The sequence below is a fragment of the Mustela putorius genome, unplaced genomic scaffold (genome assembly GCF_011764305.1).
Source record: "Mustela putorius furo isolate JIRA1106 unplaced genomic scaffold, ASM1176430v1.1 tig00000174_pilon_pilon_pilon, whole genome shotgun sequence".
NCBI classification, from domain to species: domain Eukaryota; kingdom Metazoa; phylum Chordata; class Mammalia; order Carnivora; family Mustelidae; genus Mustela; species Mustela putorius.
The window spans coordinates 25199776-25222716 of record NW_025421304.1 but is presented as its reverse complement, the minus strand read 5'-3'; the positions used below and the strand labels follow the sequence as shown (position 1 = coordinate 25222716).

The 22941-nt window shown below is 48.0% G+C and overlaps 1 long non-coding RNA gene across 1 annotated transcript; it reads left to right on the top strand.

The window, feature by feature from the left end:
• The first annotated feature begins 1722 nt into the window (after positions 1-1722).
• Positions 1723-21993, top strand: LOC123390973. The gene is made up of 3 exons (XR_006605582.1): positions 1723-2383; positions 5211-5309; positions 20184-21993. It is a non-coding gene; the product is annotated as an uncharacterized LOC123390973 (long non-coding RNA).
• Positions 21994-22941: the final 948 nt, after the last annotated feature.

The window sequence follows — 22941 nt, the reverse complement described above, 5'->3', positions numbered from 1 at the left end:
GCCTATCATCCATTTCTCTCCCCGTGTTTGTACCTAAAAAAAACGCAGGTCCTGCAGGAAACAGAAGGAGCTCACACCTAGAATTTGTGGTGACCCTGAGCAGTGCTTTCTGTTCTAGAATCAGAAGAGGACTCCTTGGGCCTGGTAGGGCAGACCTGGTGGGGAGGGAGGGAGGCAGTGTGAGCGGAGATGCCTCCTGAGAGCTGAGCCTCTCACAGCTGCTGGGTCTGTGCCTGGGGCCCTGCGAACTCCTACCAATCACCACTGTCTGGGGAGTCCCACCCACAGGTCCCTGCCGCTCCCTAGAGTACCTCGGGTGAGTGGAGCCGGACCACAGTCAGCCCAGATTCTCTGGGCCAGGACGCCAGCTTTTTTAGAAGTCAGAAAGACCCGCAGGTTCCAGCAAGCCCTAATGCTTATCCTAACTTGAACTTCCTCAGACAAGAAATGGGGCAGGTGCAGCGACCTCAACAGGAGTGGGGCCACATTAAATCACTAAACAGATAAAGCTCCCAGGTCTGTGTTCAGCACATGGGACCCGGTCTTCTTCAGACCCTGCCTTGCTTGGGACTAAATCCACGTTAAGAAATGATGAGGTCCAGAACCAGATGCTTTTGGAGATGGAGATTTTTGGAGATTTTTTTTCCCCCTCAAAATAAGAAATATGTTCTGGAAATGTGAAAACCGCCCCTCTAGGAGAAGGGTGCTGCCCTGGTGAGTGGCGTGTGGCCCAGTCTGGTGTGGCATTTAGTGGATGAACCGTGCGGGTTTGAGCCTCTTCTGAGCTGACCCTTACAACTTCATGGCTTTGGCAAACAGCTCCCCTTCACCTCTTTGTGACTCAGTTTCCCCGTCATTCCTCACTCCTTCCTGATGGTGATGTTGTCTCTTATCTGACAGTGTTGTCCTGAGGGTTGTCAAGATGCATGAATTGTGTAGGAGGATCGCAGGTGCACAGGAAGTGTTCCAGAAGGGCCGGCTCTTACCTTCGTCTTAATCCCATTATCCGGCTGCCCCTCCTTGGTCTTGGTCTGGCTTGCTGATCTGATGAGACTGTCCAGGGAACAAGGGTCAGGTCTTCCGTCCAGCCTCGTAAGGAAGAGGGTTTTCTCTGAGCCCGAGTCAGCTCTGGGACCCACTGTGGACGCCCTGGGCTCTCCTTCCCCTTCTCCCCTCTGGGCCTTTGGCTTCTTCACCCTCTCCTCTGCCGCTGCCCCTCAAGCTTCCTCACATCTTGGTTTCCCCCTCTGTCCGTGATCTCCTGCTTCAGCCTCGTGGAGCTCCTTGAGGTGGGCTTCAGAAGCTGATCCTAAAATGAACCCTCAAGTGTGAGTGGTGATGTGGGAGGGCGGTGGTTCCAGGAACTTCGAGAAAGTGGGGGAAGGTGGAGGGGAGGGGCAAGCAAGGCAGCCAGAAAACAATGTGTCATCAAGCCAGTTACCACGTGGGGTCACCGGAGCCCAGTCCCTTTGGGGAGCTTGGGTCTTCGGTGCCGAACACAAGCCTCCATGGCGGTCTACACAGGGCGTGAGAGAGCCGAGGTACTTAAATACCGAGCCTCCCTTGTTGTCTTTCCAGGCTGCCGTGGGGTGTCAGCTCTTCGTCACCCCCATCTTCCTCCCAGTGTTGGCCAAGCTGGATCCTGCAGGGGGAGCAGGAGCTTGCAGAACTCCTGCTGGGTGTTCAGCACCCAGAGGTGGGCACGCAGAGGGTGCGGGAGGGGGCATCCCCGGCACGTGCTCTAAGCCCTCACTGCTAAGGGAGAGTCTCTCTTTCCCAGCTTCAGGGAGGAGGTGTGGGAGGGCAGAAATGGAGTGAGGAGTCCATGGAGAGTAAAGGACAGAGGCAAAGAAAAGCTGGAAGGAAGGAGGAGAGAAGGTCAGGGAGTAGAGTGAGAATGGGAACGAACGCATGAGTGTGGGAGAGCCATGGTGTCCCCGCTCCATCCTTGGTCTGAGCCGCTGTGGCCGGGACGGAGGGGCCATGTTTCACCTGGGGCTGATGGAGGGGAGCGCTCACTGGCATGGCCTGCAGACTCGTCCCTTTAGACATCTTACCTCTCTAATTTCCCATGGGCTACGGTGGTACAGTGGGTTTATTCTGACAGCTTGAAAAGAAAAGTGAAATCAGATGGTCTCAGTCCTGTCCCTTCTTTCCCAGCATCTACATCAATCCTGTGTAGACGGGATTCTTCCCACTCAACAGGTGAGGTGATGAGAAGTCACCTACACCCAGATGAAGCCTTGGGACGGTGGTCAGCCCAGAACCATGGTTCACCTTAGAACAAACCTCATCTTGGCTCTGTCATCGTCATGAGAGAAGTCACACCGGGCTGTGCCATTCGCGCTCTCCACTGCAGAGCAACGGAAGGGGAGCTAACAAGGTAATTGCAGCTAGGGGTGGCAGAACATTTTGGCCAAACTCCAGTGGAAGAAAAATAAGTCAAGATTTCATATCCTGGAAGCAGAAACATTTTGAAGGACACTTGAGAAGGGCTTTTCTGGAACAAGGGTGTTCTTGCCTCAGCAAGCTCACGAGTCACCTGGTGATCTGGCTTAGATGCAGGTTCTGACTGAGCAGATTCTGGGAGCCAGGGAAACTCGAACTTCTAACAAGCTCCAAGGTAGTGCCTGTGTGGCCAGTCCAACGATGCTGAGTGGCAAGGGCAGCCCCTTTACATTGAGACAGAACTGGATTCAAATTCCAGCGAGGCTGCTTCCTAGTGCTGCAAAGTTGGGCAAGCCACCTAATTTGTGTGAGCTTCGGTTCTTCCATATGGAGAGTGTGGAGCCGAATTCTTATCCCTCAGGGTTGCCATGATGATGTGAGGGGATGGTGTGTACCAGTGACCACAACTGGAACGTTCTATGCCATAGTTACATTGTACTCCCCTCACCTAACATTGTTTCCCGTCTTCCTCTGGTCATCCCTCCACCCTGGGCCTTGGAATCTGCCAGTTTCAGTTCACATCCGGAGGGGGATGGTGGACACGGGTCAGATGGTAACTTCTTCTTCTTCTTCTTTCTTTCTTTCTTTTTTTTTTTTTAAAAGATTTTATTTATTTGAGAGAGAGAGAGCGTGAGAGGGGCGAGGGCCAGAGGGAGAAGCCGACTCCCTACTTAGCAAATGGCCCAAGGTGGGACTTGATCCCGGGACTCCAGGATCCCAACCTGAGCGGAAGGCAGTTGCTTAACCAACTGAGCCACCCAGGCGCCCTCAGCTGGTAACTTTTATAAAAAGCGGGCTTTTAGGGGGCTGTTGTGTAGTCTTGTGCTCGTCACTGCAGGCAAGAAGGCAAGTATGGCTGCCCTTAAGAAACAGGAAAATGGCCTCATAGAGCAGGTGGGATTAGGAGTTCAGCCTGGCCTGGGAGGTCAAGTCGGGGATCTGGTCATCCCATCCTGGCCCTGCTCATGCAGCATTCCCTGGAACTCACTTCTTGCATCTCTGCTGACTTTAAATTCAAGTTAGTGAGCATACAAGTGTCGTATTAGGGTCAGGAGAAAGTTTAGCGATCGTCAGTTGTGTAGAACACCTGGTGCTCATTACATCCCATACCCTCCTAGTGCCCATCACCCAGTTACCCCATCCCCCACTCACCTTCCCTCCAGCAACCCTCTGTCTCCTACAATTCAAAGTCTCATGGTTTGCTTCCCTGTTTTTACCTTATTTTATTTTTCCCTCCCCTCCCCTATGTTCATCTGTTTTGCTTCTTGAATGCCACATATGAGTGAAATCATATGGTATTTCTTTCTCTTGGCCAAGGACATGGGGCTTTTCTTCTTTTTAGAGAACAGTTGTTAAATATTTAGTAGCACACCACTGAGAATGGATTGCCGCTTCCCCCTCTCATCCATGGCAGGTCTTACTAATGGATTCTAGAACATTCTTCCCCTTTGAGCACAGATGAGGCTTAGAATCTTTTCCAATACATTTTCCAGGCAGCAATTACCAATGAGTTGGTGTCCGCTCAGGGGATAAAACTCCTTCAATAACATCCACTTACCTTAATTCAGTGTGTCCTGCACAGAACCTATACATAGCATAGAATGGTAGACCCCAAATGTTCGGATTTTATAAACCTTTCAAACACCCAAAAGTATGTTTTGAGCACATGCTAATAACCAACTTCTTATTTGGCTAAGTAAGGACATAAACCAAAATGATAGCAATGAAATATGTTCCACCTTCTACCATCATAATCATTTCATTGAAGGACATTCTGGATGTCACCTGGTAGATATGAAGTATATAATCTCAGAATAAAGGCAACTTCATTAAAGTGAAAATATACTCCTCATTTTTCCCCTTCATTTGCTGTATCCCAATGCAAACTTTCTCTTGGACCAGCCCAAAGTCCATGGACTCGTTTGGGAACAAGGTCCAGTGGGCCAAGAACATTGCAGCCAACAATTGCAGGGTCCACATTGCCTCCTTGCGGGGGTGCAGAGACGATGAGCAGGGGTGCCTGCACAGATGCTCTCCGTGGGGTGAAGAGCTGGACAAGGTTTGACAATCTTGCCATTTTGTAGCCACTTTTTTTTTTTTTTTCCCCCCACTGGTGCTGATTTCTCTCCAGGTAGATCAGCCCTCCTAGGGGGTAGTAGAAATTTACAATCTAGTAAATCCTGGTGGTTTTTCAGCTTGCTGAGACCTAAAGCAGTGAGATGGCCTTGCTTCTGTGATCGAATTGTAAGATTAGGAATGAAGTCTGTGATTCCAAAAAAGGGGATGACTCCATCATTCCTTCACTTGTTGATTCACCGGACCTCTCTGGGGCTCGTGGCAAGCACCTTTCTACCGTAGCCTTCCCGACCTCACCGGTCTCATTTCCTCCAGTCTGACACCAGCTTGGAATAGGTTCCAGAAGGACCTGCGGTGTCCTGGCTGGGGTTTTGGGCTTCACCTCGAGAGACTGTGGACCAGGGGGGACAAGAAGGACAGGCTTTCCTGTAACAGAGAACGTACTGGAAGCTGATACAGAGCGTGGACTAGTATGCGTGCAGGGCTGCTTCTGGAGTCAGGTAGACCTGCTGCTCTCCCGGGGCCGTGGTCTGCAAAACGGATGAAGATGATCTAATCTAAAGTAAGGTATTGGCAGCAAAAGTCGCGGTGGGCGGTGGGCATTTGAGTCTGCAGTTGTGCGTGTGGAGTACGAGTATGTTTGCGGAAACGGCTCTGAGACATTAAGAGCAGATGTTTCTTGGCAGGACGTGGCAGAGGTGGCAGTCAGGTGCGCCGCACTCGGGATGCCCGGGGTATGGATTGGTACTACTCTGGAAAATCACCTGCGGAGTCCGACCGTGCAGGTAACGCGGAGCTAATTTTACTGGGAACAAACAGCAACGTTTAAGTGTTGTGTATTCTCTGGGTTTGCATATTTGGAACGTATTTTGATGTTTCCTTTTGCCTGGTGCCCATTAGGAAAATGTAACTCTTATAAAAGCGATGTTGTTGCTTGGAACATTTTTCATTAGAGCAAATTTGTTTCAAAATTGACTGTAAATTATATTGCGCTTTGTTTGAGAAAACAGAGTTAAAATCAGGATCCAAGTGTGCAATACTCAGTGTGGAACAGAAGTTCAATTACCTGCAGTTATGAGTATGTTCTCCTCCACGTGTGTGGAGCTGGCGTCTCCTATGTAAAGGTAGTGCAAGAAGTTGCTTTACAGATTACTTTCTTCCACATTCCCGAAATAGAGATGAAAGAACAGAGAGGGAACAAAAATTGCCTGAGGTCACATAGCAAGTTAGTGGCAAAGTTGGAATGGGTTTAGGTATCCTGATCTAGATTTTGATGAGATTAAAGGAAAAAAAATATTCTTGAATTTCCATTTCACACAATATTCAATAGTTCTTTCTCTCACAGACTAGCATTAGGATCACTTTGCCTCAGACAGATTCTAGAACAGATATGAAGGGGGAAAAAAAATGTCTGACGATGCCAAGCATGATGCTCCAGTTCACAGCACTGAAAATTCTAGAAAGATCGGTATGGCTACCACCCATTATATTTTTCAATGTTGTTCCAATGAGCAGCCTACCACAGGGCTTTTTGACTAATCTAATTTCATGAAAGCTGTTTTATTAGGCTTCAAATGACCTTGCACAGGGGAGCATTTGGATGAATACTAAGGCCAAACCCTCTGCCGGGTCTCTTCTCTTCACCACAGAGGATCTGTTGCCAAATTCTGCTGATTTTACCTCCTTGATATCTCCCACTCCATGTCCAGCAGCTGTCCTGCCCCAAGCCTCATTCCTCCCCCTTATCGGGACCATGGTGATCACCCTTATTCAATCTCTCTCCCTCCCTTCTTGGCACAACCTACAATCCAATTCCCACACAGCGGAGGCATTAAAACATTTTTTTCCCCTCTAAAACCTAAATCTGATCATGTCTACCTATTAGCATCACCAAAATTCTTACCATGGGTTGGGCGCTGGGTGTCTGGGCCACCCCAGTCTCGGGCCTCCTCGCCCTGCAGTCCCCCTCCCATGGTCTGGCCCAGCCCACAGGTGTCCATCAGTCCTCCGCATTCGCCAGAGTCTGCCCTAATGCAGAACACGAGCCCCCAGTCCTCCAACCTCCCTTTGGCTGTTTCATACCAACTCATTTTTCAGACCTCAAAAATTATTTTCTTCCTTATGTAAATCTTTTACTGGTTCTCAGATGAGATGGTTTCCCATATTACTCCCTGGCGTAGTGCCTGTGTTCATGCTGTCCGTAGATGTACCTCAATCAGAGCTCGAGAGATGGGGTGGGGATTGGTGAATCTGGAAGGGTCAAGTTCTTAACCCACTGAGCCATGCAGGCGCCCTGGAAGGGTCAAGTTCTTAACGGACATGAGGGTTTTAATGTCTGAGATTCAGATCACTGGGTACCCGATGCTCTCCTTATCCCTGGGCAACCACAAAAAGGCAGAAGCCTTTTCAGATCCCTGTGTGTTGGGTTTTTCAAAATGTTCCTACTGCATTATCTACCGGCAGACCTGGCTTTCGCTGCCTCCTAGGCTGGGAGGGTTAGAGTCTATCCCAGCAGCTAGAGTAGGGATGGGAGGGAGGATGAAGTGGACAGTTCCGAATTTAATTCACCTTTGCATCCATGTACTCACCGATACTCGATGCAGGAAACGAGGAGGCATCCTGGGGTCCTTCTAATTTGCTGTCCGTGTTTCGACCTCTGAAAGCGTCAAGGCTAAGCCGCCCCCGCCTCCCTCTGGTCCTCAGCAGTCACAGCACATCGGCAATACACGCTCACTCCTCCTTTCGCGGGGAAGACTGACAAGGACGTGTCATAACTCAGTGTCTTCCTTCTGCTGTGGCCAGTGCTCCCTGCTGGGAGTTTTGAGTGTCTTCGCGGCTCAGAGAGCGAAATGGAATGGTGTAAATGAATGTGCCACTGCAAATGCCCTACTCCTTTAATGTAGGATTTGGGATCACATTCCACTGAATCCTGCCAAGTCGCAGAATGATTTGTGATAACACATGCTGGTGATAATTTAGCAGAACCGAAACGATATCTGAATGGAGCTGCAGACCCTCCAGCTCCAGAGAGTCCCAAAGGGGGTTCTGCTCAATACAACAGTTTGTTTACTGATTATCCTTTGGGAAGGTGGCAGGGGGGCTGACCTCACCTCTGCTGGGTCTGTCTCAGGTTGGCCTGCAGTACTCCATCCCCCCCACCCTTAATCTCCTGTTCTCCGTTGCCGTGGGCCCCCAGATGCTCTCCTGCTCCCCTTGAAATCATCACAGTGATAATGACGGGGTGAGCATTTATCAAGTGCTTGTATAGAGCGGATAATGTGCTTATATGCTTCATCTCCTTTAAGACCACTCTACAATAGGTAGCCGTTACAGCTTTTCCTTTATAGAAGGGAAAACCCAAGTTCTGAGGGGCGAATTGGCTTCCTGGAGGTCAGGTGTGGTGGTGGAGCTGGGATATAACCCCACATCTGTCAGAATCCAGGAGGTTACAGGAAGCCTTGTGGGGCTGGTAAGATGCATAGGAAGTGCGCCCTCTTGGAAGCCTGGGGTCTTGTGCCTTGGAGAAGAGGCACCTGGAGGGGGTGCTGTGAGTCTGCATGGCCCCAGAAGACCGAGGGCAGGTTTCAGTCCAATATCATGAAGGCGTTTGTTGATGAAATGAATGGGGGTGAACGAGGCTGTGCCACCTTATGACAGAGGCACTGGGGGTGGGCTGGGCTGGGGTTGGCGTTGGATAACACAGAAGTGGAGACCACTTCTAAACTCTTTAATTCTGTGGTTCTCCTACGTGCTATACTTCCATTCCCAAGTTCCCTAAGCATCTCAGTGCAATTGTCCCATCAGGTGGGAAGTGATATTTTCTATACCTTATACAGTTTCCATCACGATGAGATTACAGTACTCCTCTTGTTGCTCTTGGTGCTACTAGACCCCATTAATTGAGTTTGTGATGGTAGTTGAGGGGATTGGGTGATGGATTTAAAATCTGAAGGGCTGGCCTTCAGAATTTGCTAACCATGGGTATGTTCCCAAATTTGAGCTCTGTTTTCTTAAGAAAAGAGTTCAGATACCAGAAATTCATGGAAATGGTTCAAATCCCGACTTTGCCACTTACCACCTACGTGAACTTGGGTAAGTCATTACATTTCTCTGAGCCCTTCTCTTTACCTATAAAATGAAGTTTGTGATACTTATCCCATGGGTTGCTATGCAGATAAAATGCCATAAAGCAGATGAAGCATTTAGCACAGTTCTCAACACATACTAAATTACTTGCAAAATGGTATCTGTAGTCATTATTATGCCTTACTCTATGTCAGTCACCATGCAACACTCTTCCCGTTATGGTCCTTGGTGTTCACAGTGACATAAATATTACCTTCACTTAAAGAAATGGTTCACAGGCTCAGAGAGGTGAAGTCACTAGCCCTTGGTTACTCAGCTCAAAGAGTGGCCCATCATCTCTGTTTCCTCAGGACCAGCTCTCTTGCTCTGCCCCGCAGAGTGTGTCTTTCATGGTAACACAGCCCATTTGAGGCTGGTGATCCCCCACACATGCCACACACACAACGCCCAGCAGATGCTTCTTGACCGAAGGACCAAGGACAAGGACCATGCCATCTGCATCTTGCTTTTCTTCATGACACATTGAGCATGTTCCTTCCTCTTTTTTGGGGGGGCCCAGTCTCCTTATACATGATGGAAGAGGGTTTGGACTAAATCTATAGTTCCTTTCTCATTGTTATGAGAAAGTTATATGAATAGCACTAAGCACATAGTGGAGACCCTGCGGCTCTTTATCATGAGGGCTGGGTCTAGAGTGAGACAAGCAGGGCCCCCGAGGTCACAGAATTTAAGAAGACACACACTCTGAGGGTTGCGCGAGTGAAGGGCTGGCATGTGGGAATGTGTGCCTCCTTAAATCTTGTGCCCCGGGGACCTCTTCCATCACCTGGCCCGGGTCCTGTTTCACAGGGTGCAAGAGAGTACTAATGATGCTGCGGCCAAAACGGATTTTTCTTCCTCTTTTTAAACACCAGTGATGAGTACAGTGATATTTTTAATAAGAATTGGCTGGTACTTTGAAGAGCTCTACTCAAAAAGACATTCTTGAAAAAGACTATTATTCCTCTAGTTACATATTTTAGGCTTCTGGGGATAACAGTAGGGGTATAGGATTATAAGAAATAGAAGGGATGTAATAGAGAAAAGATGAAATTACTCTAACAGCCATTAGACCAGCCAAGGAAATAATTTCCAGTGATATAGTCATTATTTGTACAAGCATCCTCCCCAAAACAGGCCAACAGGATTTTCACACTTACTTCTTTGGTTTAATTGTCTATTTGTTTCGAAATGAAAGCTAATTAAAAGATTATTTTCATATGCTTTAATCACACCACAGCTAACTGTTGGAAAACGTGCAATTAATGGATGCAGCAGTTGACATAAGAATGCATTTTTTTAAAATAACATCACTATTTGAATACACAGAGTGAAGCAATTAGTCCTTCATTAGTTCTGAGTTATTTCAAATGCTTTGAAATACTTGTGTGTTTAATGTTTAATCATCAAGGAAATATATCTGGCAATGGTGCTAGCTCCAGCATCATGAATTAAATATGGCCCCTTGGGAGTGGGGAGAGTTCAGGAAGAAAAATGGCAGCCTCCCCAGGCCTGGCCTCAGGCAAATTCCTTCTTTCTCAGAGCACAGGAAGAGTGAAGGCTCTTCTTAAAGCGTCAGTGCTTCTTGCACGCTCATCACTTCCCAAAGGTGGCTGTGTAGGTGGCAGGTGGTTGCCTTGGAGTGGAGCAGACGGAGAGGGACCGCGCCTGAGTCTGGAGCCCCCTAGTGGAGTGATGGTGTGAGAACGAGCGTTGGCAGCTACAGGGACAGGTGACAGGGGCGATTACCGTTGATAGGTTGACCGCACAGTGTCGAGACTGTGGTGACCAGCACTCTGGGTGCAAGGATGTCACTGAAGCCTTAGGTGGGGGCACAGAGGATGAATAAGGGGCATGTTCCCAACAGTCACTTAGAGCTTGGCAAGGGAGTGCTACCTGCGACAGAACTGTGCAGGTATGTAGGCATCAAGAGGCTCCTTGGCAGACGACGAGAGTGACTTTAGTGCATGGCTAAGCATCAAAGGGATCTGTTCGAATTGGCAATGAGATTCCTTCCCAAGAATATCCTTAGAGCCAGCAAGCGCAACACAGACCAGAGCTGTAGGTGACATTTCCCTTGGATTGGTAGACGATTACATAGCAAGACTGAAACTTTTCATCTTCCGGGGACATGGCCATAGACAATAAGCAAGTGTTCATTATCTAGGCTTTGTACGGAATGCTGTGCATCCTATTTCTTACTGAATTCTCTTAGTAGCCTGGTGAGGTAGGCATGTCCCCGCTCTATAGGGAAAGAAATGGAGGCATGGAGCGGTTAAGTGACTTATCAAACTGGAGTTATTCCGTAAACTTTTTGGCTTGTAGGGAAAATAAAGTAATATGTGTTCTCCCTACCCTATGGAAGAAAGTGTGGTTGTACAGGTGAGACTTGCCCAAGGACATACATGTTGGGTAAGTAGCTGAACCAGTGTTTTGTTTTTAACATATTTTTAAAATTTTTATTGTTTTTTTAAAGATTTTTATTTATTTATTTGACATAGATCACAAGTAGGCAGAGAGGCAGGCAGAGAGAGGAAGGGAAGCAGGCTCCCCGCCGAGCAGAGAGTCTGATGTGGGGCTCGATCCCAGGACTCTGGGATCATGACCCAAGCCGAAGGCAGAGGCTTTAACCCACTGAGCCATCCAGGTGCCCCTGAACCAGTCTTTTGACTCAAGTCTTTCTGACTCCATGTTTGCTCTGTCTCAGTGTGGGGTGGGGTTCCGTACGTATGCCAAGGGTGTGCAAACACGAAGGCGCGGCTCTGCTGCTGTACCGTGCTGTCCTGAGAGGCTCGCTGTGCTTCATCCCTCAGGGAGAGCGGAATCGTGGAAGCAAGTGCAGCTTGCCGGGGGCCCTAGATGATGCTCTCTCTTCTTAGCAAAACCAATAAGGATTCTTCACCTCAGGAATTTAAAACATCAGAAGTTTGAGACTGAGTGTCGATGACCACAAGACAAATCCCAGCGCTCCCACCGGCAGGTGGATTCTGAGATGGGAGGGGAAGAGCTCAGGGAGGTCAGAGGAGGGCAGGACTGGGGGAGGCTGAGAGGGACCATCAACATTCCTAAAGCCTGTGTTGGCAGTGAGCTATGGCACGATGCCTTGGGGGTCTCCCTGCCTGTCTGTCGTGGCATAGAGAGAGTACTTAATTCTTCTGTCAAACCCTCTCGGTGTTCTGTCCCCAGTGTAGACTCCCTAGTCAACTGTGCCTCCCAGTCCCCATGTGGCCGTGCCTAGGGAGCTTGAAGTTCAGTGGGAGAGACTTCCAGAAGCCTGGTGATGTAATATTGGGAGTGACCAACAGAGACATGACTGGGACAGAAGAAACAGGGAGTGGGGGCAGCAGTCTGCTCTGGGCACCAGAGTAGGCATGACTAGGGGGAGAAATACTCCTGGTCTTGAATTTCCCATGGGGGAAATGGGAGAAGACATTACAAGGTTGGGAACCACGAGTGCCAAAGACTGAGAGAGGAAGGGGCTGCACGGATTTGGGAACGGTGAGCACTTTAGCCTAATGCTGGGGGTGTAGGACGCAGGGGCAGGACAGGGCTGAGCTGGTGGGTCAGAATGAGAAGGCTTTAGAATCCCACCCGAGGGAGCCTGAGGTCCTAGAGCCAGCAGGCCGGGAGCCAACAACGATTTGTAAGCAAAGCCTGGGAAAACCAGCGCATTCATGGGAGATCAGAATTGGAACATGTTTGGGAGCCGGGGGAGCTCTACCAATGGACTGAGATGCTTCTTTTTTCTTTAAGGGTCACGTACTTTCATTTATTCATAGAGTCTCTTCTCCCTCTTTTTTTGGAGGAAGGATACACACACCTTCTGTATCCACTCACACAAACAAATGCAAGTCGACGTGATAAAGGAAGTAAGTGAGGGAGCGGAGGCGGGGGCGGGGACTGGAATCTCCAAGAGCACAGGCTCTGGACAGCTGCAAGTGGGCCTCGGGGATGGCGCTGAGATTCGCAGAGGCCAAGGCCAAGACGGAGACAGAGCCAGATTCCCAGCCCGTGGGTCGCACGACCCGATCACACTGGAAATGACTCTTCCTGATACAAAAGAGGAGAGGCTCTCATGAATTCACCAGAATAAGTCCTTCAAGAGGCATTTCAGGAATTTCAATAAGCTGTTTTTTATGGGCTCCCACAAAGTGGGCTGATGGGATTCCTCTGGAGCTCCATTTAGCACGAGAAATTCTAAGGGCAGCAGAGCAAAGACACATGACCCAGGCTTCATCTGGCTTGATCGCAGAATGAGATTCAGGCTAATGTGATGGCTTTTGCTCTTTTAAGGCCCCAGCATGCATTTTTTAAAAAGGCGATTCCTTATCTGCAACCCCAGTATCCCACTCGTAGCAGATAAGACCTGGCCATCTCTGGATTGGGGTGGAGGCAGGGGATGGGTTTCTAGGGAGCCCCAGGAGCACCCTCAGGAACTCCAGGGCTCCGGGGAAGATCGTCTGAGAAGCTGGATCAGAAGGATTGATGGACAGAATGTCCTTCAGACAGTACTCTATAGACATTATTCCTCACAGCCAGGGTTGTGACAAGGATCGGAAGGTGGCGAGCTTGACCGGGGGACTCGCGGGGCAGATGCTCTGTGCTGCCGTCGGCCGGTGATTCCTCCAACACCTCAAAGCAGTAGATGGTCCAATTCTCCAGGCTCACATACTCTCCAGCCTCAGGCCTCCCAGGACCTGCTTTTGAGAATTCAAGGCCCCGAACATGTGCTTTGGGCCGTGTCGCCCCCACATTGGAGGACGGGAAGCAGCCTCACTCTGCCAGAAGTCTCTCAGGACCCGGCTGCTCTACATCTTTTTAATTGTTTCTTGACATGCCTTTTAAGCTGTCACACTGAAATGTGATTCTCATCTCTGTTTATCTAATGTCACCGGGGGAGGCACTCGGAGACCAGCCATGGCCCGACCTCCACCTGCATCTGCTCTCTCCGCTCAGTCGTCTCTCCCCACCTTCCAGAGTGTCTCTGTAGCCCCTGGGAAACTGGCGAGCTTCCTCGGCAGCAGCCGTAACAGAAAAGGGTGAACCCTGGGGGAAAGCAGGCAGCTGGCTGGTTCTCCGTGCGGCTTGCCGGCCCCGGAGGTGCTGTCACACTCACTGAGCACCTCCTCCGTGCCAGGCTCTGAGATGGGCGGGGGACATGCCCAGGGGAAGGAGGGGGGTGCGTGCTTAGGGGCCTCATGGTCAGCTGGTCGGGCCACGCTTCTGATGTTCTGATGTAAAAGAGAACCCGGTGAATGTGATGCATGGGTCACACAGCCTTCATGCTGAAGGTGCGACCCTGAGACCTCCTCTCCATGCTTCTCCGGCCTGCACTCCACCCCGGAAGCTGTACTACATGCAGGACATCAAGGAGTTCCTCTGCCTGCTTCTTCCAAATGGGCCAGGCCCATGGGGAGTCCCAAAAAGTGTTCGCAGGGAGGTTAGAGAGTGCAAGTTGTCCGTATGACCATTTGTCAAGAGATAATGCTGCCGAGCTGGTGCAAACCAGCCCTGAAAGCCTTGTACCCACAGTGACAAAGCAACACTGCTAATCAGTACATTTCATGGCCCTGGCCGAGGGTCAGTGCTATGTTGTACAGTATTTTTGCAAAATGGCTCAAGCTAGTTAGGTACTTCTGCGACCAACCCTGATAGCCAAGAGTGAGCTCAGAGTGTTATCATCTAACTGCCTCCCTACCAGGTCACCTCTTGGCTGGCTCTGTCCTTTGACTAGAGACTGTTCCCCCGAAGAAAGGCGACTGTCCTTGGTGCCTCTCCCCCTCTCTCTTTCTCTCTGGTGTCTAGTAACTACTCCTCCACTCTTAACCTTTTGGTCCTAGGGGTGGTGAAATTCTGCTACCAAGACTCTAGTTTTTGTCCTCTCATCTCAGTGCCCTCTGCCTTGGTTCACAGCCCCTTCAGTAATAAACTCTCCTGAGTCACTCTGTCTTCAGCAAAGCTGTCGTCATCAAGACAGTATGGTGCTGGCACAAAAACAGACACATAGACCAGTGGAACAGAAGGGAGAGCCCAGAAATGGATCCTCAACTCTATGGTCAACTCATCTTCGACAAAGCGGGAAAGACTATCCAATGGAAAAGCAGTCTCTTCAACAAATGGTTTTGGGAAAACTGGACAGCCACATGCAGAAGAAGGAAATGACCATTTTCTTACACCACACACGAAAGTAGACTCAAAATGGAGGAAAGCACTAAATGCGAGATAGGAATCCATCAAAATCCTAGAGGGGAACACAGGCCGAATGCAGTCTCTTTCTTTTTGGGACCTGGATTGATTGAAGGAGGGGTGAATCAATACCAAAAATAGAAAAGCAGTTTTCAAGGGTTGGGTCTTAAAGTGGGGTAGGAGTAGGGGTAGAGTAAGGTCAGTGGTGTGTCAGCAGTTGTCCCTGGAGTTTAATCTATAGAATCCCACTTAACTTGCCCAATAGCCTCAGAGGCATGAGTGCTCTGGAGGAGGACTGCAGGTTGGGCAGGTCCTCTGCGGGCATGCATTCTGCAGGGCAGATAAGGGACTCTTCTTCCTCCCAGCCTGCCAAAAAAATCTCTGAACCATTCATTAACCTGTGTTAATGAAGACCTAAATCAAAGCCCAAACTAGAAATGGGGGTGGTGGCAGGGCAGGAAGAACTACTGAACAAAGTGAGATACCTTAGAGACCCCAGGGATCTCTGACCTAAGGGGTGACGTTGTCTTGTAAGTCCTATATCTTTCAAGCTGAGGTCATCTTGTTGAGAAGCCATTCAGTGACATGGGTCTGCATCTCACACCCCCAAAATGTTTCTTAAATAAGGAGGGTTTCAACTTTTCATGGCCCTGGACTCCCTAGCTATCAAGTAGGATAATGACAGCATCTGCTTCTGAGGGCTGGGGTGAGGATAAGGTACGGCATCTGGCTCCGTCTGATGCGTATCTGATGTTCAACAAATACTGGTCATTGCCGACAAGCAAGAGGTAGCAGGTCTGGTTGTTAAGGCAGCTAAGAGAGGAGGGAGAGCCATAAGATTTCATTCCATGCCAAGTCTTAGAATGGAGTGTGATCAGGTGACGGAGTGGGAAGGATGTTTAATGGATCCTTTAGTCTCCATCTCCTCATTCTCAAAGAGTGAAAGAAGGCCAGCACGAAGAGGAGGCTTTTTGAAGGTCACCCACATCAGATCATGATGGTAGGACTGGGACTTGAACTTGAATCTCCTGCGGTGCTGCCTTCAGCCTTTTTCTTCAGAGCTTCCCATGGAAATACTTCCACTGATTTCCTCCCCCGAAGGGTCATGATGCCTCTGACTTGTTAATGACATGGTGAGGAATATGTAAGGAAATAATGTCTATAAATCTTGCCAAATTCATCCTTGGAAGGACAAGAACAATAGTTGATTTTTGCACTGGTTTAGAAACATAGCCAGTGTCATGTAACTTACAGGAGGCGGAAGTGGGGAGGCAGGATTAATTAAGATACGGCCTCTCCTGACCTTCAAGTTTATGTTCTCTCCTCTATATCACACTCCTTCAGCCATTTCTTAGCTGAAATTAAGAACTGTGGCTTCGAATAGAGCCACTGGCTTCACACATCCTTACTTTCTTGCTCCAAGAAGCCCTATCTTTGTGGCTAACTCATACCGTGGTGGTTGTTAAAAACGCCAAGGGACAAGAAAATAGAGTCTGAAGTGTTTCATCTGGAAAAGCAAACTCACACACAGACAAATGAGGGGACAATTAGTTTTTTGTTTGGGCTGAAACCAGTGGGAGATTTGTCATGTAAGGGAAAGTCTGTAGAATTTAATAGGATTATTGTAGGGTGAGGAAGTCCATTTAGAGAGGGATAAAAAGCAGAGGAAGAAAACATGCCTGTACTCATTTTTATGAATAAAACAAAACAAAACAAAACAACCCCCAAACCAAAAAACTAACCTAAGAGTACCCACCTGATATTGAAATAACACCACTATCACCAGTGCTGATTGTAATGTTAACAAAATCCCATTAATTCTGAACCCGGTCTTACTTTAAATGCTCTTCATTTGTGATCTCCTTTAATCCTGGCAGGCTGCAAGGCACATGTTGTTATTTCTGCTTTGGTGGTTAAAGATACTGGGACCAAGGACGGCTGAATAACTTAAGGGTAGGGATGGAATTTGAGCTTGATTCCAGGTTCCTCATCCCCATGTCTGTCTCATAAAATGCCCAGGGAGCACAGGTAGGATCCACAAACCCAGCTGATCTATAAGGAGTAATGTTGTTGCTGGTGTGGACACCCGAGTAGAGCAGAGGTGTAAGTCAAAGCCTGTGGATTAGCCCAGGGTTTCAAGTCAAACATGTCTAGGAGACAGTACGGATGGGAATGTGGGGCACACCCACCCAACAATTCTAATGGGAAGAGGTTCGCTGTTGACCTTTAAAGTTGGAGTTAGTGCCTTCTGATCATGGCTTCCCTCATCTAATGTCCACAGGGGCAAATTTTCTTCCTTTCCTCTGCCCCAGATGCCCAGCAAGAATTGATCCTCAGTATGGTCTTGCTGATCTGTTGGCCAACTGATTAATTGATTAATTGATATATTTGCAGCCGTATGGTTTGGGGCTTCCAGCTCTAGTTGGGAATTGATTTTCATCTTCACAAGTTAAAAACAAAAGCTATCAAACCCCTTACAGGAGATGGTGATGAGACAAAATCTTATTAAATAGAAACTGACAATTTATCATCTCTCAACAGCTCGGGGCCCAGTTTTTCGTGTATTCTTGCCAGGATCTCAGTGTCTTGTTCAATATCTAATTTATTTGGAGTTTTATTGAAGGAGGAGCATCTTCTGCAATTCTTGTCTCCAATCTGCAAAGAGTAGTTGAGTAGCAGAAATCATCGGGAAGAACTTGGTGGCCATCCAGGGTTTAGTCCACGTCAGGGGGCCACATGCCTGTTTTCTCAGAACCTTGTAACAGGATGATTTTCTCTAGAGCCTAACATTTTATGGTCCTGGTTTTTGTTTTTGTTTTGTTTTGTTTTGTTTTCTGACCAAACATTCCTTTGCTTTTGTGTTGTCACCTTGATTTTAAAGTTTTTCTCCCCATCCCCGCTAAGTGTTGAAATGTTGCTTAGCTAAAGTTACTTATCACTTAATGCATTTTCACAAACTAATTAAACCTTCCAGCAGCACACATATATTGGACCCTCTGGCCAAGGGAAATGCTCAGCTCATCTGGCTTAGTCAGGAGTTTGCCTTGCTCAGTATTCGTCACAAGAGAGCTGGGTCTCCTGGAAGAGGGCCACTGGGCACCCAGGTGGGCACACGGGGTGGGTTGGGCCCATCCTACTCTCTATTACCTGGTCACAGTGATTTTTTTTTTTTAAGATTTTATTCATTTATTTGACAGAGAGAGAGAGATCACAAGTAGGGAGAGAGGCAGGCAGAGAGAGAGGAGGGGAAGCAGGCTCCCCACCAAGCTGAGAGCCCCAGGCGGGGCTTGATTCAAGCACCCTGAGATCACCATCCGGCTGAAGGCAGAGGCTTAACCCACTGAGCCACCCAGGTGTCCCACAGTGATTGGTTCTGAGAAAGGGGGTGGGGCCATGGGAGTCAAGCATGGCCTATCAGAATCATCTCAGGCTTAGTGCAGGGGCTCTGAGAGAGGTTTTTATTCCCACTGGGTTTGCCACTTTGGGAAAATAAGAACAAGCCTGCTGGTGCCCACCTTCCCACTCAGAAGGGACGAGTGTGCTTCAGTGCTAAGAAGGGACAGGCCGAGTTCATAGATGGAACAAGAGCCATGGCTGCGATGCGCTTCCTTGGTTCCTCGTTTTTGTAACTCAGCGAATTCCTTCTGCCCTCTAAGCTAGTTTCACTTGTGTGTTTCTGCGACTTCTGATCAAGAGCCATGGCCAGTAAAGGTCAGTTGGTTTCTTTCCTCTGTTCCTCCAGAGACTCGAGACTCACACAAGCAGTAATTGGAGAAGCAGGTCTGCCTGTTGCAGAAGCCACGGAGTTGGTTTTACCCAGTATCACATGCCTGCCCCCTCCCTTGCTTGAATAAAGTTTGCTTTTTATCATCAAGGCCCAGAGCCAGCTCCAAATAATCAGTTACCTCCCTTGCCCTTCCAAAGTGAGTAGCAGACGTTCCCTTGTTTACCCGTTGATTTACTTCAAATGAATACTTGTTTATTTCCTAATGCTTTCTAAATATGGATCAATGGATGCACATTGTAGAAGTTACAGAGAAGCACAAAGAAGGCAATAAATTTACCCCTAATCCTGCCACCTAACCTTGTGTGCTATTTCATCTTTACATGGGAAATCCAGATGTTCAGTGAAGTCATTTCCTTAATGACTAAATAAATACGTCCATGAAATGGGCTCAAACTACTATTCCATAGCTTCTAGGAAGTCCAATGTCCTGGACTTGAGTCCAAGCTCTTCCCTATTACCAGATCTGTGATTTGGGGCAAGTTACCCAAGCTCCTTGAGCCGTTTTTGCATCTGTCCACGGGAGTAAATGATCTCCTTCTAGTTTGATGGGCTTATGGGAGAAATGAATGGAAAAAAAAAATCAAATATTTTGTTGAAAACTTTGAGGTGTGGTGCAAATAACATAAATTGTGACTTTTATAAAATAATTTCTTTCTAGTCACAAGAACCTTTCATTAAAATTTCCTGTGTGAAATCCCAGTCCCCAGAATAGATGAAGAGGGGCTTTGGGCAATGCAAAGCCACTGCCAACCCCAAGTGGCCTATGACGTGCCTTCAGGTAAGCCCCCTGGCACAGAATGCTATTTAAAGACTCTGGTCTATTACTAAATAATTTCCAGTATAGGCTAATGGTAACCCCCTCCCCCCCAAACTCCTCATATTCCCTCCTGTGAATATTAAGTTAACTGAGATCTCTGCCCAGTGCCTGTTTTAAGAAGATGTCGCTGATGAGGATTAAATTTTCATTCTGGAGTTTCCTTGGCCACTGCTGAGTGCCGTCAAGTCCTCCTCATGAGACCCCTTCCCCCTTTCTCTAACCGAATAGCTAGAAAGCCTCGGACAAAGCCCACCACTGAGACCAACACCCCTGTCCACACAGATGCCCAGAGGTACTCCGTTGGGCTCTGGGAGTCATCCAAACATATATGTTAACCACTTGTGCTCCCTCAGGTTCTGTGCTGGATGCTGAGGATACAGCAGTGGGCACACCAAGTCATAACTAGCCGGTTCTCTCAGGACCTACTGACAACCTGGGGAGTGAGACGTAAATTATGAAGTCCTAAAAGTTAGTGTAAAATTTCCATTGTTGTATGTGTCGGATGAATCCAGTTCTGGGAGATCAGAGAAAATGGAGTGAGGACATGACATGTCAGCTAATACTTGAAATTAACAAGCATCCCCAGCCAAAGGAGAAGGCTGTGCAAAAGCCATGTGGTGGGTAGGGAATTAGTTACCTCTAAGAACTGAAAGAAGGCCATTGTGTCTGGCTATAAGATAAGCCTGGGACGAGGACAAACACGTTTATGGGGAGCCGTACCAATGATGTTGCTTCTTATCCTAGGAGCCGTGGAAGACAGAGGCTGTGGCACATGCTTACGGACTGAGAGATGACTGGAGGCTGTCCCAGAGAAGGAGCTGTGGAGATGGGCAAAAGCAGCCACATTTGGGAATCATTTGGACAGCAGAATAAAGGCAGTTTGGTAGCATGTATGTTAAGAGTAGGATGCATTAATTTCCTCTTGTGGCTATAACATATATCACAAGCTTATGGCTTAACACGAGCAATTTGTCTCCTTATAGTCCTGGTGGCCAGAACTCAGAAATGAGGGCTAAAAATCAGAATCTTGTTAGGGCTGGTTTTTCCTTGAGGCCCCAGGGAAGAACCTGTTCTCCTCTTCCACGATCTTAAAGCTTCTGGCATTCATTGGCTTGTGGCTACTTCCCTTTACTCTCTACTCTCAGTTATTTTACTACCCTCTGGCTCCCTCTCACATAAATGCCATTACATTTAGGGCCCCTGATAATCCAGGATAATCTTTCTACTTTGGGGCTTAAGATACTTCAGTTCCCTTAATGTAATCAATCTCCCGTGTCCCTTTTTTGCCGATAATGTTCCAGAGAAAAGGACCTGGGCATCTTTGGGAGCCATCATTCAGGATATCACATAGGCAAGGAGAAAAAGAGATCTTGCATGATGCTTGGGGTTCTGGTTTGCCAGTTGGATAGATGGCTCAGAGATGGAGTTGGGGGTCACAAGATGAATTCTGTTTTGATCATACTGAGTTTGAGGTGCTTTTGAGACCTCCAAGAGCAGCTGTCCATCGGGCGATTTGGAAATACAGATCTGGAGTCCAGAAGAAAGGTCTGAGCTGGAGATACAAACATGAGAATCACCAGTGGGGTGCTCAGTCATGCCTTGGAGAGGAATGAGGGTGTCCAGGGAAAGAATATAAGAACGCTTGGGGAACAATGATGTCGTGGTGATTTTCAGAGAGGATCCAAAGAGACAGGAGGAAAACAAGTACATTTCTGGCTCAGAAACCGAGAGGGGGATGATTTCAAGGAGAAGGAGGTGATCAACTCTGTCCAAAATGCCTGACAGCTCAAGTAAATAGAGGGTTGAAAATGTCCATGAAATTCATCCCATGAATTCCTGAGGCGGAGTGATGGGAGCATAAGGTGCATTAGGTTGGAGCAGGTGGAGGGTGAATGGAGGGGAAGAAAACAGAGCGAGTAGAGGGAATTCTGTATTCATACCTATTCTTCTATGTATTATATATTCATATTCATCTTTCAGATCCCCCTTCAACCATGAGTTCTTCAGGGGAGCTCTCCCTAACCACACAGCTCTTACTTATATGAATTCTCATAGCCCCAGTATTCTCTCCCCTATGGAGCCCTGACCAAAGACTCTTGAAATGTATTTATTGGCATGATTGTTTCGTCTCAGGCATCCTCTGCTACTTCTTGTGTAAGTCACTCAAAAGTGGGGTTCTGGGGAAAGTTTTGCTCACCATTGTATTCCCAGAACATAATCCAAAGCTGGCACGTAGTAGGTCTATGACTGATGTACTGAATGAGGAGATGGTCAAATGAATGTTGTAGTGTAAGTTGCAGAAGAGGAAGCATTTTTGATTTCTAGATAGAGCTGGCTATAAGGAGAAGGGCACAGACTTTGGACGCAGACACCCAGAACCTTCTGTGTTTTAGTTATGTGGCTTCGGTAAAATCAGACTCACTGACCTTCAGAGCCTCAGTTTTCCTGTCGGTATAATGGGATGATTCCTCCCATGTAGATGATACTGTCTTGTGAACTGAGTCTCATATGCATTTTTTTTAAAAGATTTTATTTATTTATGTGACAGAGAGAGATCACAAGTAGGCAGAGAGGCAGGCAGAGAGAGAGGAAGGGAAGCAGACCCCCTGCTGAGCAGAGAGCCCGATGCGGGACTCGATTCCAGGACCCTGAGATCTTGACCTGAGCCGAAGGCAGTGGCTTAACCCACTGAGCCACCCAGGTGCCCATCATATGCATTTTGCTTCCACAGCATCCTGCTTTGTCAAGAGCTGACAATCAGACATGCAAAATGAGTGATGTGTATGAATTTTTCAAAAGCATTAGTTTGGGAAATCAAAAACCAAAACAAATTGAGAGAGAGAAACACAGACAGAGTACCTGGCATATCCAATGGCTACTTAATAAATCGTGCCCCTTGGTTGTGTTGGGTTGCATTTTGTCCTTAGTAGGTTATGGCCGGGCGGAGGGGGGCGGTCCTTGTAGCCATGTGAGGAATGATTTCCTAATTAGGGAAGATGGCCTGGTGGAAGCTTGCATCTGCTGATGTTGATGAGGGCTCCCTGTGTCTGAGCAGAGGGGTGGGGGCTGGAGGAGCTGGTCCTATGGTGCAGGCCCCCCCCCCCATTCCTGATGCCATTCCAGCTGGGCACCTGGCCAAGGAAAGCTAAGCATTTCTCTCCCTCTGCCCACACCTCTGAGATCACATGCAGAGATGGGATGCCTGCTGGAAATCTGGAGTAATTCCGGTTTATTAATTTGTGCCCCTGTAATTAAACAGTCATATTAATTATCATTTATGCCTGTGTGCCTTCCTTTTTCATGTTAGACTTGAAGCTCAGAGTAATTATTTATATGATTTCTCAATTTGTTTTGGTTCTGTTTTCCCAAGGTGATACTTTTGCAAGATTCATAGATAGCACTTGTTTCGCATGTCTGATCGTCAGCTCTTGACGAGACAGGATTGCTAGGAGAGCAAAATGGATCGGCCGCTGCCTGCGTCCTGGGTAGGAGAGGATTCCGA